Raw genomic sequence first — 8,822 nt, 5'->3', positions numbered from 1 at the left:
AACAATTCAGCGCAGCCGCTCTTGCTCAGGCTGATGCAGCAAGAATCACACTGACGATACGTGCACGGGCCAGCTCGAGGAGATGTCACTAAACCTCCTCGCGCCAGCCACATCAGAAATCACCACCTGATCTACTGGCGCGTGTGTGAGTTGCGACTCGAGCCGCCCTCCAAGACAAGCGTAGCGCCATCTGGTAGCAGCAGCACGTGGAGCCTGCCTGCCAGACGCATGCGCTACAGTAGATCAGGTGACTTCTGTCTGACTTGTGTATGTGTCAATGTGAGCCGTGCTGCATCAGCCCGGGCAGAGATTAGAGCGGCTGCGCTGGAATTATCGAAAGGAGGAGGCAGCGGTACTTAGGCGTTTTAAAGAAGCCTGGGTAGGTAAAGCGGTCACCGAAAGGCTCGTACGCTCCCGCGGTTCTCTACTTCCCACTTGTTCTTTGAGAGATCACCCGCGAGTGCGACAGGCCCCACAAATTTGTTTCCTTCTCCAGTCCTGTAGCAGACTGACGCTACTTCCTGTTTCTCAAGGAGGGCGGGAGTGCCTCAGAAGGGAGACAAGTTGTGTCACGGGGAAGGGGGGATGTTGGTGGGGAACCTGAGGTATGAGTTTGATCGGGGGGGAGGTTTGAGGGTGAGGTGCGGACAAGGGGGAGGGAGAGAGGGATTGCAGCCCAGGGAGAGGGGGAAACCGGTTCTCGAATGCGTGTGACCTGGTATCTTTTGACTATATCGCTTGTGACTCATCGCTGTTGAAAGGTCTGTGACTGATGGTTGTGCCCCTCTGAATAAGGGTGGCCCAATAAATCTGTCTCTCTGAAGCCAGCACGTCTTTGCCAGTTCTCTTAACGCTTGCTTTGTGCCATTTGGGTTTAGAAATTGATACTGCTTTTCAAGTCCATTATGTAAACGTGAACTTGTTGTAGTACAAGCTGCACGTTCCTTCTTGGTGAAATGAAGGAGAAATACCCTTGATTATTTTCCTTATGTTTTTTGAATATTCATTTTTTCCCCCCATATATCCCTTTTCCCTCTAGATACTGGAATTTATGTACAACCCTTTGGATACCATGGAAGCTGTTTTATCAGGCAAGATTACGCTGGCTATTTGTTTTTCTGAAAATGTTTATTTATTTATTATTACATTCTTGATATAATGCCTCTGTGATCCGAGCAAAGCGGTTTACATATAGCATACAGGTACTTTCTCTGTCACTAGTGAGCTCACAGTCTAAGTAGTTTGTTTAAAGTTGTGCCCTTTTTCTATTGTAGCTCTTCTCTGTGGGAAGCTAGATTCTTAAATACTCATTAGCTTGAAAATAAATTTGTTAAGCTTCAGAATAATCTGTTTAGAGTTTGTTGGCCACAATTTTTTTTAATTCATTTGCTGTCTGAAGTATTGTAGGTGCGCTGATCTCTACTCCTGAGATTATAGTGTACTTATATTTACTAAGCTATGTGTTCCAATTTCTTCTATACTACAATTTTCTGTTTATGCAGCCTTTGAATTTTTTTTACTCTGTAAGCTTTTCCATTCACCCTTAATTTGATCTACTTTGCTTTGTCAGCCATGTTTTCTTTCTCCTTGCTCTTCTAATCAAGGCCTTACTTAATTTTTTTTTTATAGGGACAAAAGCTGTATGGGGCAATTCTGTAAATTGGTGCATCTTTTGTGCCCCCCCCCCCCCGATGCAGTGCAGGTTGCGCCAATTCTATAATGACATTAGGACATCCTAATGCAGTTATAGAATACTAGTGCATACTCTGCATTGACACACCGAAAAAAAAAAGGAATACCTGCCTACTCCAGGTCAACGGCAGGTGAAGCAGGTGCACCTAAATACACCATTCACTGCACACATCTTATTGGAGTATTGTGTTCAGTTTTGGAGGCCGTATCTTGCTAAAGATGTAGAAAGACTGGAAGCGGTGCAAAGAAAAGCTACGAAAATGGTATGGGATTAGTGTTGCAAACCGTACAAGGAGAGACTTGCTGACCTGAACATGTATAACAGGGGTGGTATGATACAGACGCTCAAATATTTGAAAGGTATTAATCTGCAAACGAACCTTTTCCGGAGATGGGAAGGCGGTAGAACTAGAGGACATGAATTGAGGTTGAAGGGGGGCAGACTCAGGACTAATGTCAGGAAGTATTTTTTCACAGAGAGGGTGGTGGATATATGGAATGCCCTCCCACGGAAGGTGGTGGAGATGAAAACGGTAATGGAATTCAAACATGTATGGGTAAACACATAGAGGCATATTTTCAAAGCACTTTGGGAGGCTAAGTTCCATAGGTTTCTATGGAACTTTGGGAGGCTAAGTGCTTTGAAAATGAGCCCGATTGTAATCCTGTTTAGAAGGAATGGTTCCGTGGAATCTTAGTGGAGTTTGGGTGGCGACGCCGGTAATTGGAAACAAAGTGGGAGGTGGGCAGACTTCTACGGTCTACGCCCTGATCATGACTGAATAGATAGGGATGGGCTGGAGCATAAATTTTAAGGGACTTCGATGTTAGCTTCAGAACTTATTACAAGAACAGTACTGGGCAGACTTCTACGGTCTGTGCCCTGAGAAAGGCAAGGACAAATTAAACTCGGGCATACATATAAAGTATCACATACCATGTAAAATGAGTTTATCTTGTTGGGCAAACTGGATGGACTGTACAGGTCTTTATCTTCTGTCATGTACTATGTTACTATTTTATAAGATGCATGTACTTTGTTTCTTTATATACCGTCCATCTTTCTGTGGTATAATCAAAGCAGTTACAAATTGCATTCAGGCACTTTCTCTGTCTCTAGTGGGCTCACAATCTAAGTATTGTACCTGGGGCAGTGGAAGGTTCAGTGACTTGCCCAGGGTCACAAGGAGCTGCAGTAGGAATAAAACCAGTTTTCCTGGTTCTCAGCCCACTTGATGCTTGACAGGCCCATATCCTACCTATGCTCCTCTCCTTTGTGTGCCTCCTTCCAAATTACATGCTGTGCTATTTACATGTGAGCTTACAGTTTAACAGCATCAGGTGCGCCTCTCACAGATTATAGGGGGGATTAGAAAATGGGCTAATGTATCCAAGTTTTCTTATGAAAGGCTGACCTACCTGCTTTCTTGCATATCAGGTTCCATTCCAAAGTGATATCCTTCTTTTTTTATTAATGCTGTACTAGTGTGTACTGTTGAAAGTTTTGGCAAATACAGCTCATACACACTTTGTTTTACTTTCCTGACTATTGTTTGCTTAAGTCTCTCTTGACTGCAGAATCTCTCTACAGTACATATTAGTACAAAATGCACAGTTCTGACAGCTGGAATGCATCTTGGCACAAAATAAAAACCACTCATAAACCCCTAAAGAACAAGTGAGAGGGGAGAAATGAATTTAAAGCCCTGTGAGTGATATGTACCATTGTCTCTTTTGTTTTGAATGCATGGGAAAGGTGTTTAGTTTATCTGCTGTTTTGGTTTGCTTAATTTCTTTAAGGACTCCTTTTATTAAAGTAAGTTTGTCACTTAATAACAGGAGTTAGTTCAAGCTGTTAGTGTATATGTTGTGTTAACTGTTAATATAGGAACTTGTTACTTAACATACGCAAATTTCTGCATTACCTAACAAATGTGGAATGGGTGGGGACTGCTACTGTACTTTATGTTAACTGTTAAAGCAACAGACAATTCACAACATTTTAACTTCACCTTAGTAGGTGGCTTTCAGGCTTATTTTTGTAAGAGAAAGACGCCCATATTGCGACCCAAATCGGGAGATGGGCGCTCAAATTGGTATAATCGAAAGCTGATTTTGGGCGCCTCCAACTGCAGTCTGTCGAGGGAACGAACAAAGTTTATGTGGGCGTGTCGGAGGCGTGGTGAAGGCGGGACTGGGGCGTGTTTATCGGCCGAGGAAAAAAGAAGGGCGGCAGTAGCGAGAATTTGGGCCGCTTTTTTTGGACTTTTTTTTTTTTCGAACAAGTCCCCAAAAAGTGCTCCAACTGCACAGATGACCACCGGAGGGAATCGGGGATGACCTCCCTTGACTCCCCCAGTGGTCACTAACCCCCTCTCACCAAAAAAAAAAAGAAGTGTAAAAACTTTTTTTTTCCAGCCTGTATGCCAGTCTCAGATGTCATACCCAGCTCCATCACAGCAGTATGCAGGTCCCTGGAGCAGTTGTTAGTGGGTGCAGTGGACTTTAGGCAGGTGGACCCTGGCCCATCCCCCTCTACCTGTTACACTTGTGCTGGTAAATGGGAGCCCTCCAAACCACCCCCAAAACCCACTGTACCTACATCTAGGTGCCCCCTTTCAGCCATAAATGCTATGGTAATGGTGTAGAGTTGTGGGGAGTGGGTTTTGGGGGGGCTCAGCACCCAAGGTAAGGGAGCTATGGACTTGGGAGGTATTTTAATTTTTTTTTTAACTTTTTACAAGTGCCCCCTAGGGTGCCCGGTTGGTGTCCTGGCATGTGAGGGGGACCAGTGCACTACGAATCCTGGTCCCTCCCACGACCAAATGCCTTGGAGTTGTTTGTTTTTGAGCTGGGTGGCTTCGGTTTCCATTATCGCTGAAAACCGATACCCCCCATCTCAAATCCGCCCAAATCCGATGCATTTGCCCGGCACCAACCGTATTATCGAAACAAAAGATGGACACCCATCTTTTTTGAAAATATGGTCTGTCCCACCCCTTCGCGTACCCGTCCTCGGAGATAGTCGCCCATGGAGATGGGCATCCGCGTTCGATTATACCCCTCTTTGAGTACCATTTGCACTGTTTTTGGAATGCAGCTAACACACAGTAAGTAAATTGTCTGCATTACTGCAGAGGCTTTTGTTACCACGTGTTAAATTTTGGTCATTTAATGCTTGGTAACTGCAAAATTTTAACACACTTTAGGGCCCTGTCAGAATCTGTAAAATGCAGTCTTCGAGAAGGCTTATTGGAAATGTTATGACCTTCTTGAGAAATCAACTTTGGTAGGTAATCTGTGCTTGTAAATAAATCTTTTCTTACATGAAGTTGTACAACTTACAGGACATATATGTGCAGACAGCATTAAGGGAGTCTCAGCCAAGGAGGTTTACTTGACAGGAGGATGGTGAGAGCATGCTTGGCCCATTATCTGGCCTGACGCCAGTAGGCGGAGATTGTTGCCATATTAAGTCACCCAAAACAATAGATTGGGAAACTCTACCTTAATGAATATACTTGAGAAAAATGTGCATACTGTTTGTGGGTGATCTGATACTTGCATATTTATTTGTTTATTAGGATTTATTCACTCAAGGCGGTGTACAGTAAGAATAAATCGTACATGAGCATTAGGCAATTACAGCAGTAAAAATATTCAAATAAAAGTACAAAGTATGACATAGTATAAGTGGAAAAACATGTCCTGCTGCAGTATGTGCAGCCTGTGTCACTCCTTGTGTGTGTGAGACTAACAAGTTAGTTACTTCTTCCGTTAAAGGCCTGGTTGAAGAGCCAAGTTTTCACCTTCTTCCTGAAGTAGATATAGTCTTGTGTTAAGCGGAGCCTTTCAGGCAGTGCATTCCAGAGTGTGGGGGCTGCTATTGAGAAGGCTCACTTACGGGTATCACAACCATTGTGTAATGTCTTTTGGAGAGGGTGTGGTTAGTGATAGTCCTTGAGAGGACCTTAGTGCCCTTTTCAGTGTGTAGAAGGATCATCCTATTCTTCAGGTATTCAAGGCTATTTCCTTTAAGGACCTTGAAGATCAGACATAAGATTTTTTAATTTAGCCCTGTATTGTACATTTTTGCAAAAATGGGGTGATGTGGTTACATCGCTTGCAACCTTCTATGAGTTGCTGCAGCATTCTGAATCAATTGGAGCTGGTGCAGGCCCTTTGTAGCCAGACTGTTGTATAGTGCATTGCAGTAATCCAGTCTTCGTTATTATGGCTTGCACAACTGGGATAAGATTTACCTTCTCGATGTAAGGAGAGAGGCAGCGTTGCTGTCGTAAATAGTAGAAGCACCTCTTGAAGGTTGCTTACATTTGGGAAATCAGATTAAGTGTTGAATCTAACTATATTCCAAGGTTCCTGACTTGTGATTTGAAGGGGAGTTCGTACTTCCCAAAAGAGATTTTGATGTCAGGTATGTATCCACTTGTGTTAGGGATCCAGAGTAGCTTGGTTTTACTTTCAGGCAAATTTTGTTGTGTTTAGCCCATTCTTGAATTGATGTTAGACAGGTAATCAGTTTATTCAAGGTCAGGTTCAATGGGTATGAGTAGCTTCACATCATCCGCGTAGACATAGAACTGACTGTCCGTTGACTGAATCAGCTCAGCTAAGGACAAGGTAGATATTGAACAGAATTGGTGACAGTATCGATCCTTGTTGGACCCCGCAGGTCAGCACCCATGGATCTAGCCAGTTTCTCTCTTCTAGACTGTTCTATAAATTTCCCTAGAAAGGGGATGTTGGATACTGGCTGGAAGTTTCAAGTTTGGCCTGATCAAGGTTGTTTTTCTTTAGCAAAGGGTGAACCACTGCCCTTTATAATGCTGTTGGTAGTTGCCCATTAGAAAGAGAGTCATTCACAATTTTTGTGGCGCCTTCTATGAAGTCCATACTTGCCTGCTGGACTATCTTTGATGGGCAGGGGTATATATCATATCAGTTTACATATACTGTGTATATAATTTTGTAAACCTCCTTGAATGTCCAGTTTAGTCTGTGAAGCCAGTATAAATATATTTTAAATTAATTATATAGTACAAGGCCAAAAATCCGGATGTCAGAAATCCATACTGTCTGATAATCTGGACCCTTTAAAATTGTGACATCCAGACTGCCCGAGAATTTGGACTACAAGTGCTGCATACATTCTCCCTCCCTCCAGCGTGGTCCGGCGTCTCTCCCTCCACTTCCGGCCCTGCCCAAGATACTCTGTCACTCTCCTGCCCAACTTCTGTTGTACCTGATCAGAAGTAAGCAAGTCTTCTATGCTGCTGTGCCAGCGACAACCTTATTCTCACAGGCTGCCTCTGGCCTGCACTGGGCCTTTCCCCTCTGACCCATCCTGTCCTTCCGAAAACAGAAAGTTGCATCAGAAGGGGCAGGATGGGTCAGAGGGGAAAGGCCTGGTGTAGGATGGAGGCAGCCTGTGAGGGGAGAGAGATGTCAGACCATGCAGGAGAAGGGGGAAGAGCGTAGCCATAGGGCGGGGCCTTGGGGACCTGGACCCCCGGGCCCCCTCTTCTGGAATTTTCTTAAGCTGCAAAACAGAGATGGGGTGATCTGGATGGAGAAGAGAGAAAGACAGACAGAATGCTTCATCCAGTGTCTATTTGTTAATGTATAAATTAAAAAAATTTGCTTGTTGATCTCCTTTATTCTTCCTTAAATTTTAAAAGTACTGCCAGAGAATTCAGAAAAACTGAAAATCCAGACTGACCCATTCCCCAGACAGTCCGTATTTTTGGACTTGTACTATATATCATGCAATCCTCTGGCTGGCGAAGGGTCAGTTTGAGCATCATTACTCTAGACCAGTATTTCTCAAACAGTTCCATGAGCTCCTCCCATGTAGTCTGTTTTTGTTTTTTAATGATATCCATACTGAATATGCATGAAAGAGATTTGGAAGCAGTGCCCACAAATCTCTTTTCATGTACTACTCTAGACCATGGGTTCTCGGAGATGGCCACAGATCAGCTTTTTGGATAGCTGCAAAGAATATTCATCACATATATTTGTATATGCATGATTTAAGAATTGATTTTCATAGACTGGTTACTCTGGAAATTCTCTCTCCAAACCTGAATTGGGGTTATCGCCTCCCCCTTGCCTCCAGGACATGAGCCTGGGTTGCCACTGCATGACCCTTTTTTTGTTTAAACAACCAGATATTCTCTGCCAAACCTGTTTTTAAACATGTTTTGCCACTGTCTTGTTTCAACCTGGTTGGGCTTATTATACCAAGATTCTCACTCATGAACGTTCGTTTTCAGACAGGTAATTTTGGAGGTGATTTTAGAAAACCTTTTCTGCATGTAAAACCTGTTTTATGGGGATGGATCAGAGAGCCCATGTTAATTTTGTACACCTTTTCTGGGCTGCTCACATAGCATGAGAGACTGAGGCGATCATACTCCACATACCCTGACAGGAGTAAGGTTCATTCCTGTCACAGTATGCAGAAGACAAACCCATTTGGAGAAGTTGCCCCTCCTCTCCCCTATTCTCTTATTACAGCCCTGACCTGGATCCCAGACTTCACCCCAAAGGTCTTGTATGGATATTTCCAGCACAATCCACAGGCTATGTAGAACAGATGAGGCTCTAGAAACGTTTGTTAGATCTCCCTCTGCCCCCCTTCCTAGTAACCACAGTTTCCTACAAAAAGCAGCAAGTGAGCCACCTTCATCCACTTAGGAATGGACACGTGCTCCAGTATCCCAGTGTCCCAGGCCAAGGAGGTTTAATTATTTTGAGAGTATCAAGATTGTGACTATGGGGAGGGGGCCTGGATTCAGCATTGTCACCTGACACAGCCCCCTATCAATTACATCTCCTTGGTCTCAGCAAGGTAACAGTGGAATGAGGAGTGGGGGAGGGTGCAGTCTTTTGTCTCCCCTCATTTTCAAGGGAACTCAAAACACTTCACTTTATTTGATATACTGTTAAACCAATAACAGACACAGAATTTCCCTTTTGAAAATCCACCTGCAGTGTACTGCCAGGTCCCTCCCTGCACCTAAGCCCACCTCTCTCTGGTTTCCCACATTGAAGAGCAGGCTGCAGTTTTCAAAACCTTTGAAAATTGTTTTTCTACTGATCTATAT

General features: G+C 43.8%; 1 protein-coding gene across 5 annotated transcripts in view; it reads left to right on the top strand.

The window, feature by feature from the left end:
- The first annotated feature begins 264 nt into the window (after positions 1-264).
- Positions 265-8,822, top strand: part of SLC35F5 (solute carrier family 35 member F5) — a 165,118-nt gene continuing 156,560 nt past the window's right edge. For 2 of the 5 annotated variants that reach the window (XM_030208802.1, XM_030208796.1), the window contains exon 1: positions 265-379. The gene's annotated coding sequence lies outside the window, so the exon portion shown is untranslated. Of the gene's footprint in view, positions 384-587; positions 606-687; positions 762-8,822 lie in introns of those variants that run through there. The other 3 variants (XM_030208800.1, XM_030208801.1, XM_030208797.1) reach the window with 3 other exon arrangements.

Source organism: Microcaecilia unicolor, chromosome 7 (assembly GCF_901765095.1).
Source record: "Microcaecilia unicolor chromosome 7, aMicUni1.1, whole genome shotgun sequence".
Lineage (NCBI taxonomy): Eukaryota > Metazoa > Chordata > Amphibia > Gymnophiona > Siphonopidae > Microcaecilia > Microcaecilia unicolor.
This window is presented reverse-complemented; position numbering and strand designations above follow the sequence as displayed.